This window comes from Aulonocara sp. 'chitande type north' Nkhata Bay, linkage group LG4 (assembly GCF_057382095.1).
Source record: "Aulonocara sp. 'chitande type north' Nkhata Bay isolate Kocher_YH1m ecotype deep benthic linkage group LG4, A_spYH_male_GT1.1, whole genome shotgun sequence".
NCBI classification, from domain to species: Eukaryota; Metazoa; Chordata; class Actinopteri; order Cichliformes; family Cichlidae; genus Aulonocara; species Aulonocara sp. 'chitande type north' Nkhata Bay.
In genome coordinates this window covers 19356841-19367713 of record NC_141347.1, presented here as the reverse complement: position 1 = coordinate 19367713, position 10873 = coordinate 19356841, and the positions used below count along the sequence as shown (strand labels likewise).

General features: G+C 43.4%; 1 pseudogene; it reads left to right on the top strand.

Annotated features, from left to right (window-relative positions):
* The first annotated feature begins 5775 nt into the window (after positions 1-5775).
* LOC147332408 (zinc finger protein 862-like) lies at positions 5776-9946 on the top strand (annotated as a pseudogene).
* Positions 9947-10873: the final 927 nt, after the last annotated feature.

Below are 10873 nucleotides of genomic sequence, written 5' to 3'. Positions count from 1 at the left end.
CTGTTTTTCTAAGTGATAAACAAAATGCTGCAACAAAGAAAGCAATCTGTCAGCACAGCTCTTTGGACTTAAATTCTAAGAAATCCATGTATAAAATTCACTGTCTAGCAAAAATTTCTATATTAGAAAGTGAGAAACAGACATAACTTAGCTTTGTGCAATTTGACATGATTTGTGAAAGTTCCTTCAGTACTGAATAGCAGAAATTAGGCTTTCTTTTTTGGGGGAAAAAAAACAGAGGCTGACAATACCGTTCACTTGTATATTTTCTGAATAATGCAGAAAATAAAGATTTTTGGTGGGAAACAAAACACGCAGAGACTTAGAGCAGTGCAGCAGTGTGATTTTATTGTGGTGAAAGCAAAATAGCCAAGGCAACTGGGAGTTCATTAGAATGTCCTCTTGTGCTCTTTAATCGTTTGCTGTTGTATCTGCTTGGTGGTTGTTGAAATGGTTTTGTAAGCTTTTATCTGAGATTCTGATGTTTCTGTGGATACCACACGTCTATATTTAAATAACAGATCTGGTGATGCATCCCTTTAAACCAGATGTTCTCCCTCTTGCTTCCAGTAGTGTGGGCATTCAGGTTTGACAGGTTAATTGTTTATTGCTTAATTGCTTGGTGTATTATGAATGTCCGTAATGGAGGTTTTTATCAGTAGGAAAAGCTGTAAAACTTATGAAAATACAGTAAAAAGTCCAAAATTTCTGCTTGTGCTTGTTTTTGGTGCGCAGCAGGTCAAACAGGAATTATAAATGTCTTAAAACTTGCATTTAGGCCTATGAGACTTATTTAGACATTCAGACACCCAATATCACTGACATGCAGTCAGATGCTGATCATTTTAAGTTTTCATTCGTTTATTAAATTTTCCTAACACGCTTGCATTTAAATCCAGCTCCCCATCTCTCTGTATACCTCGACTGTACCACTACACTTGCTGTCTTCGGAACTTCTGCCCCCCTTCTCTCTTTCAGTTAATGGTAGGATCCCATTAACTGCATGGTGTGCCCATCATATTCCCAGTGCCAACTAACGGTCAGTTAAAGGATCCATATACAGGGAGTGCAGAATTATTAGGCAAATGAGTATTTTGTCCACTTCATCCTCTTCATGCATGTTGTCTTACTCCAAGCTGTATAGGCTCGAAAGCCTACTACCAATTAAGCATATTAGGTGATGTGCATCTCTGTAATGAGAAGGGGTGTGGTCTAATGACATCAACACCCTATATCAGGTGTGCATAATTATTAGGCAACGTCCTTTCCTTTGGCAAAATGGGTCAAAAGAAGGACTTGACAGGCTCAGAAAAGTCAAAAAAAGTGAGATATCTTGCAGAGGGATGCAGCAGTTGCAAAATTGCAAAGCTTCTGAAGCGTGATCATCGAACAATCAAGCGTTTCATTCAAAATAGTCAACAGGGTCGCAAGAAGCGTGTGGAAAAACCAAGGCGCAAAATAACTGCCCATGAACTGAGAAAAGTCAAGCGTGCAGCTGCCAAGATGCCACTTGCCACCAGTTTGGCCATGTTTCAGAGCTGCAACATCACTGGAGTGCCCAAAAGCAAAAGGTGTGCAATACTCAGAGACATGGCCAAGGTAAGAAAGGCTGAAAGACGACCACCACTGAACAAGACACACAAGCTGAAACGTCAAGACTGGGCCAAGAAATATCTCAAGACTGGTTTTTCTGAAGGCTCTGGACGTTGTAGGGCTGTCCTGGTTGACACGCCTCTGCAATGTTGCGTGGAGATCAGGGGCAGTACCTGTGGACTGGCAGACCGGGGTGGTGGTCCCCATCTTTAAGAAAGGGGACCGGAGGGTGTGTTCCAACTACAGGGGGATCACACTCCTCAGCCTCCCTGGGAAAGTCTATGCCAGGGTGCTGGAAAGGAGAGTTCGTCCGTTAGTCGAACCTCGGATACAGGAGGAACAATGCGGTTTTCGTCCTGGTCGCGGAACACTGGACCAGCTCTTTATCCTCTCCAGGATACTTGAGGGTGCATGGGAGTTTGCCCAACCAGTCTACATGTGTTTTGTGGACTTGGAGAAGGCATTCGACCGTGTCCCTCGGGGTGTCCTGTGGGAGGTGTTGCGGGAATATGGGGTGTCTGGCCCATTGCTACGGGCCATTCGATCCCTATACAACCGTTGCAAGAGCTTGGTTCGCATTGCCGGCAATAAGTCGGACTCGTTCCCGGTGGGTGATGGGCTCCGCCAGGGCTGCCCTTTGTCTCCGGTTCTGTTCATAATTTTTATGGACAGGATTTCTAGGCACAGCCAAGTGGCGGAGGGCTTTCGCTTTGGTGGCCTCAGAATCTCATCTCTGATTTTTGCAGATGATGTGGTTCTGTTGGCTTCATCGGGTGAGGGCCTCCAGCTCGCACTGGAACGGTTCGCAGCCGAGTGTGAAGCAGCGGGAATGAGGATCAGCACCTCCAAATCTGAGGCCATGGTTCTCAGCCGGAAAAGGGTAGAGTGCCCACTCCGGGTCGGGGATGAGTTCCTGCCCCAAGTGGAGGAGTTCAAGTATCTCGGGGTCTTGTTCGCGAGTGATGGGAGAAGGGAGCCGGAGATTGACAGACGGATTGGGGCTGCAGCTGCAGTAATGTGGACGCTGCACCGGTCCGTCGTGGTGAAGAGGGAGCTGAGTGTAAAAGCGAAGCTCTCAATTTACCGGTCGATCTACGTCCCTACCCTCACCTATGGCCACGAGCTGTGGGTAGTGACCGAAAGAACGAGATCGCGGATACAAGCGGCAGAAATGAGCTTCCTCCGAAGGGTGGCTGGCCTCTCCCTTAGAGATAGGGTGAGAAGTTCGGCCATCCGGGAGGGGCTCAGAGTAGAGCAGCTGCTGCTCCACATCGAAAGGAGCCAGCTGAGGTGGTTCGGGCATCTGACAAGGATGCCCCCTGGGCGCCTCCTGGGTGAGGTGTTCCAGGCATGTCCCACCGGGAGGAGGCCCCGGGGCAGACCCAGGACACGCTGGAGAGATTACATCTCTCGGCTGGCCTGGGAACGCCTTGGTATTCCCCCGGATAAGCTGGAGGAGGTGGCTGGGGAGAGGGAGGTCTGGGCCTCTTTGCTTAGGCTGCTGCCCCCGCGACCCGGCCCCGGACAAAGCGGATGAAGAAGGATGGATGGATGGATGGATGGATGGTTTTTCTAAGGTTTTATGGACTGATGAAATGAGAGTGAGTCTTGATGGGCCAGATGGATGGGCCCGTGGCTGGATTGGTAAAGGGCAGAGAGCTCCAGTCCGACTCAGACGCCAGCAAGGTGGAGGTGGAGTACTGGTTTGGGCTGCTATCATCAAAGATGATCTTGTGGGGCCTTTTCGGGTTGAGGATGGAGTCAAGCTCAACTCCCAGTCCTACTGCCAGTTTCTGGAAGACACCTTCTTCAAGCAGTGGTACAGGAAGAAGTCTGCATCCTTCAAGAAAAACATGATTTTCATGCAGGACAATGCTCCATCACACGCGTCCAAGTACTCCACAGCGTGGCTGGCAAGAAAGGGTATAAAAGAAGAAAAACTAATGACATGGCCACCTTGTTCACCTGATCTGAACCCCATTGAGAACCTGTGGTCCATCATCAAATGTGAGATTTACAAGGAGGGAAAACAGTACACCTCTCTGAACAGTGTCTGGGAGGCTGTGGTTGCTGCTGCACCCAATGTTGATGGTGAACAGATCAAAACACTGACAGAATCCATGGATGGCAGGCTTTTGAGTGTCCTTGCAAAGAAAGGTGGCTATATTGGTCGCTGATTTGTTTTTGTTTTGTTTTCGAATGTCAGAAATGTATATTTGTAAATGTGGAGATGTTATATTGGTTTCACTGGTAAAAATAAATAATTGAAATGGGTATATATTTGTTTTTTGTTAAGTTGCCTAATAATTATGCACAGTAATAGTCACCTGCACACACAGATATCCCCCTAAAATAGCTAAAACTAAAAACAAACTAAAAACTACTTCCAAAAACATTCAGCTTTGATATTAATGAGTTTTTTGGGTTCATTGAGAACATGGTTGTTGTTCTATAATAAAATTATTCCTCAGAAATACAACTTGCCTAATAATTCTGCACTCCCTATATTTGGTCTTTTGACTAATGTACTGACTGAATTTCATCATCGGTAGTAAAATAGTGAACCGTGTTACTGTTAGAATGATGTCTTCATTACATAGTAGAGCTGGGCGATAGAACGATAACGATATGTATCACGATATAACTTTTACTCGATAGAGAAATTAAGCTATCGCGATAGACCTGGCCGCTCTTCTCCTCTTAAAATAAAAAAAATAAAAAATAAAATAAAAAAAGGTCAGCCAATCCAAACTAAGTAGCGCAGAGCCGAACCAATCACAGCCGCAGCGTCACGTCGCGTGACTTGTTACGTACAGCACTAGTGCCAAGCCGCACGTGTGTTTGTTTGGGAAGCAGCCAGCGGGTAATGGAGGAAATGAGTTTGCCGACTAGAAAAATCAACCGAGCGTGACCGAAGAGAAAACAGATGATGGTTCCAATGCCGGAGAGATTGTCAAACGGAAGAGCCATAGAAGTTCTGTAGTGTGAAGGTATTTCGGCTATTTCAAGTCTGACAAAAAACAGAGTAGCGTGCACTGTAAATTGTGCCGAAAGCAAGTCTGGAAATACAATAAACTGGTGCATGCGTCACACTGTGCGCCACGTTATTGTTTCGGTGAAATGAATTTCTACAATACTATTACTGTTAATTCTACTCTCTGCAGTGTTTAAATGCTTACATATACACACAGTTACTGTCCCTCCACACATACGACTCAGTTCTGCTTCTATGCCGCAGCTTTGTTTACTTTTTCCCACCGAGGCTTCTAGACTTCTGATTGGCCAACATTTCTGCACGGTTAGGAATCTAGCGCCACCTGCTGCTTTGGCATGTTCATAGCAGCGTTTTCCTTCATTTCTGCCTTTATGTATGGATGGGATTATTTTTTAAAACGAAAACGGAAAATCTCCGTTTTCAAAAATACCCGTGTACGTGTGGACGTAGCCTCAGTCTCTGACTGGAAGCGCTAATTCATCATTCGGCTTTTGTCAGACTAAAGTAACTGTTAAAACTGTTTGAAAAGCTCAGCTATACAACAAGGAGAGATTGAGAATTTCCTTTTAGTTCTCAGTTTATTTGATATTGACAAAAGTTAGTCAGTTTTGTCTGTTATTCTGTAAAACAAACTAAGATTTATTTTTAGAATTAATATTTTGTTTCTAAGTGGAATTGACAATTTAGTCTGTTTCGTTTGTTCTATTTTGAAACTTAAACGCTTTAGCGGCTGCCTTTTGTGTAGTTTGCAATATTTGCCTTTATTTATCTGAAAAAGTCTCATGTTCCTTAAGTACATCTACCCTGTTGAACTTATTATGGGAAATAAATATTTAAATAAAAACAAGCTGCTGATTATTTCACATTTTACTTTTGAGCAACGGCACATTTAAATCTTACAAATATAGTTATTTGGCTTATATCGTGATAGATATCGTTATCGCCTGAAATGAAAAAAACATATCGTGATATGAAAAAATCTCATATCGCCCAGCTCTATTACATAGGAATGCTTCTTCCCTGCTAAATTATTCATGGTACGACTTCTTGTAGCGAAATCACATGCTATAATATTAACAATCTAAAACATACCAAAGCCTCTGTAACATTAGCTTTCATTTTAGGTTTTTTCAGACATTCATTCAATATATTCAAGTAACCTCAGCGGAAGGTGTTACATGAAGAGGATGTGGGACCTATGGAATCTTCGATACCCAGCATCCAGTCTGACGGTGAAAGAATTAGTAGCTCAGTGTTCCAACATTCAAAAAAAAGAGAAGAAGGACCCGCTATCACAGCTGGAGATCGACGAGGTACAACACAAATGCAAGGGAGAGACAGGACAACAATTCAGGGGGGGAGATATCATTGCCCCCACCTGAGATTTTGTACCAAGCCCCAGGTGTGATGGAAGAAGGAGCATTGAATGGAATAGAAACTAACCTGAAAGATGGAATCTTGGTGAAGATCGAAATTTGAACCCTGAGAAGCTGATAAGAAGTACAGAAAACTACCCATACTTTAGGCCTTGGAACCCTCCAGGTAAAGACTCACAGCCTTGGCCAGATGATTGAAGAGGTATACCAGAGACATGGAAGGCAGGAGAATAAACCAGCTGGACACCATGGAACCATCCAAGCTGTACGCTCAGTGGCAGGGGAACAGTATGAGAACAGCACATCCAAGGGTGGAGATGGAACTGGAAGAGCGTATGGGAGAAGGGCACAACCCATAAAGTCAATGCTCATTGGCTAGTGCAATAGCTAACAATAGCTCATGGCAACCTCCGTGAACATGGTCCAGTAACATCACAGTGGAAAACATCCAAGAAAGGGTCTCCAGTATGAAGAGCTGGACAGAACCAGGCCCCAACATAATTCAGGCCTAGCTAAAGAAGCTGACTGCACTCCATGAGTATCTGGCAGCACAAATGAACCAGCTGCTAATCAACGAGAGACACCCAGAATAGCTAACTGTAGGCTGGACAGTCCTGATCCCCAGAAAGGACTTGTCCCATCCAACTACCAGCTAATAACCTGCCTCAGTACCAGATGGAAGCTTCTGCCAGGCATCATAGTGCAGGGCTCGCAAAATCGCTAGCCCGACGTCCCGGGGCTAGTGATATTTCCAGTCGGGCTACCAAAATCTATCTCAGCCCTGCCCGTCGGGCTATCATAGGAAGTAAAAATATATGACAATGCCTTTGCTTTCTTTCGCAAATGTAGCTGAGTAATTAGCTGAGTCCTCATCAAAGAACAGTGCTCTTTAATGAATGCAGCACATAACTTTACATCGTAGAGGTAACAGGGAGACATATCGAGTTATCAGATAGCCGTCTTAACTATATTCTAACTCTACAATTTCCCGACTGCACTTACCTCTTATTTCACGACACCACCCTCTAGTGGTGCAATATGGTATAGTCAGACAGGACACAACATCACTCACTAGCTTACTCTTCAAACGTGGCACGTGAAATCTCCCGCAGCAAGCTTAAACGTGCTAGAGGTTGACTGCGCAGAGAATTAAAAAAAAAAATCTCTGGCATGTGTAAAGACAGATGGATTTACGCAGGTATTTTAGTTCTGCTGAGCCAAAAAAGACAGGTCAGGATGAAGAAGGGACAGGCAAAGAAAGGCCTACCACAAAGCGGAAAAGTTATGATAAATCAGATTACGAGGCAAAAAGAAAGCGCAGTTTTTTGGATTCATGGACAAAAGAATTTCTGTGGCTAGAATATGACAAGGTAAATAACATAATCGCATAATCGCAGGTCTTTCCTCCCCACTGCTGTCAGACTCCATAATAAAGACTTTAACTGATCAAGCACACACATCCATACATATGCAATAATACTAAGTGCAATAATCCTTTCTGTCATCGTTGTATTTTTACTCAGTTGTATATAGTATTTGTATTTGTATTCTATTTTTATCTTATTGTATATTTATTTTATTTTATTCTACTGTATATAGTATTTTATTCTATTCTGTACAGTTGTGTACTGTATTTATTCTTATTGTATTCTAATTTTTGCCTCATAACTTTTGCACTGTCCACTTCCTGCTGTGACAAAACAAATTTCCCACGTGTGGGACTAATAAAGGTTATCTTATCTTATCTTATCTTATCTTATAATGTTCTGCCAGGTGTGTCGTGAGTTTCCCTCTATTGCTGAGTCGACAAGCGCCTTTGTTACTGGGACCAGTAATTTTAGGAAAGACCCCATCAGAACTCATGAGAAATCTCTGCATCACAAGAAATGCATTGGTGCTCAGTCTGCAGCATCTGTCCCAGAACAAACACCAATTGCAAAAACCATACTAAAAATAAACCAAGCACAACAAGAAGTCCTGAAAAAGCTGTTTAGAACTGCGTACTATGTTGCAAAGAGTGAACTACCACTGGCAAAATTTAGCAGTCTTTGCAAACTTCAGAAAGCAAATGGCCTAGATCTTGGTTCCACTTACCTCAATGACCATGCTTGCAGAGAGTTTATTGGAGCAATAGCACAAACTTCAAGAGACCAGATTGAAAAGGAAATTCAAGAAAGCAGGTTCTTATCCATTCTTGCAGATGGCAGTACAGACACTGGTATAATAGAACAGGAGTTGGTTCACGTCAGGTATGTGAGGGATAATGGTGACATAGCCACATACATGATCAAATGTCAGCCAGTCAAGAGTGCAAATGCTGCAGGTATTTTAGAGGCTATTGATGAAGCAGTGAACACCATGGGTATCAGAGAGGACACATGGAAAAAGAAAGTAGTGTGTGCAAATTTTGATGGTGCTGCAGTGATGATGGGTGAGAAAACAGGAGTAGCTGGGAGACTGAAACAGAGGATACCCCACATCATAACAATCCACTGTGTGGCACACAAACTAGAGCTAGCCGTGCTGGATAGCGTGAAAGGCTGTGAGTACCTGGTGAAATTTGAAGATACACTGAAAACCATCTTTAAGATGTACTACTATTCCCCAAAGAAGCGAAGAGAGCTGACAGAAATAAGTGAACTGCTAAATGAGAGGCTGGCACATTTCAGTGGGCTGAAGAGCACACGGTGGCTTCCAAGCCGGCTGAGATGTCTAAAGGCTGTGGAAAAAAATTACACTCCCACTGTTGTTCATATGGAGAACATGGCAGAAGGAAGTGATGTCAAAGCCGAGGATGCAGCCAAGGCTAAGGGGGTGGTGCAGGAGATGAAGACTGAGAAATTTGTTCGCTTCCTGCATTTCATGTTGGACTACAGTACCATCTTATCCAAGTGCTCTACTGATTTTCAGCATGATAACCTAAACATCACACGAACAAATCAGTTAGTTGAGAGCACAACATCACGCTTACTCAGCCTAAAAACAAAACCAGGAGAATATCAGAAAACCTTGGACACAAAGTTCACAGCGAACCAGGATGGTAGCATTTGCTACTGTGGAACTCAGCTAACAAAAAGTCAGCGACCTGCTAGAAGAGGTGAGGGAACAGACAAAGACACCTTTGGTGCAGAGATCCAGAAGATTATTGACAACACAGTCAAGTACACGGACAACAGATTTAAAAATCTCCATGAAAAGCCTCTCTCTTGTTTCAAGGTTTTTGACCCTTCCACTCTTCCCTACCCCAGAGAAGAACTAGCAAATTATGGGGATGAAGAGGTGGATTATCTTGTCACACATTTTGCCTGTTTGCTAGATGCAGAAGAGAAAGAGAAAATTCCACAAGAATGGATGGATCTAAAAGTGTGGCTTGCAGAACGCCGGGGTCGCAAAGTAGATTGCTTGTACAGAGATCTCCTCTCTGAGAATCCAGAACATCTCTCTCATATCTTGTTGCTGGTGAAATTAATGCTGACACTTAGTCCATCAACAGCCATCTGTGAGAGAGGATTTTCTTGCATGAACCGAGTGAAGACAACACATCGTACCTCTCTACACCCTGAAACACTGAATGACTGCATGCAACTCTCCATTAATGGGGAAACAGTTGAATCTTTTTGCCCTGACAAGTCGATTCGTTTCTGGATGTTTTCTGGAAACGGTTCAAGACACCTGGATCATAAAACCCCGACAAGAACAAAGAGCAGTGAAATGGAGGGCAATGCACAGGAAGAGAAAGCTGATGAAGGAGATGCTATGCCCTCAACGTAGAGTGGCATTTTCTCATCCGAGACTTCAGTGGAAATTTCAGATTCAGGATCTGACACAGACTAATTCATGTTCTACACAGTTCTAACAAGTTCACAGAAAATTCTGTTTAATTAGAACCAGATATTTGAGTTGATTGTAATGTTTACACAGTTGTTGTAATTTGTGTTTTAACAATTTTTTGATTGATGTTTTGTTTCCTTTACAATATTATACAATAAAAATAATCTTTTTTTATTCGGGCTACTCAAATTTATTTCGGGCTACCAAAAACTAAAGAGTGCCTGCCCGAAGGGCTACCAGGGATTTTAAAATTTTGCGAGCCCTGTAGTGGCTAAGATTAACAGGCACATGGTTCAATAGATGAGCGGGGTACAGAAAGAAATAGGTAGGGATACCAGAAGAGTGAAACACCAGCTACTGGTAGACGGAACATTTGCCTGAAGCACCTCAGTGAGATCAGTGACAGGAATGGCTATGGATACTGACTATGAAATGGAGCAATCATGAGCAACCTCCTCTACATGAATAACATCAAGCTGTATGCGAAGAGTGAATGAGACATTGATTCACTGATCCACACCACAAGGATATACAATGACGATACTGGAATGTCGTTTGGACTGGAGAAGTGTAGTTGGATGGTAACAAAGAGGGGGAAGGTAGTCAGAACTAATTGGATTGCATTACCAGAAGGCATCATTGCACTGAGAACAGCTACAAGCACTTAGGAATCCCACAGGCAAACAGGAACTAAGAACAGGCGGCTAGAAAAGCTTCAACCACCAAATACCTGCAGAGGGTCAGGCAGCAGGTACCCTGCTGGAATAAAAAGATGGCCAAAGGCAAAGGAGAAGATAGAAGCCACTGATATCAAGACAAGAAAGCTACTGACCATGCATGGGGGGTTTCACCCCAAAATCCTGAGACTGTACGCTAAGTTTAAGGAAGGAGGCCGAGGACTAATTATTGTCCGTACCACTGTTCAGGATGAGACAACAAACATCCAGGAGTACATCAGAAAGATGGTGACAACTGACCGGGTGCTTAGTGAATACCTCAGGCAGCTGAAATCCAAGTTCAAGAGGAGCAACAATCATGGAATGGCAGGATCCTGCACTAATGTACCATTGGCAGATAT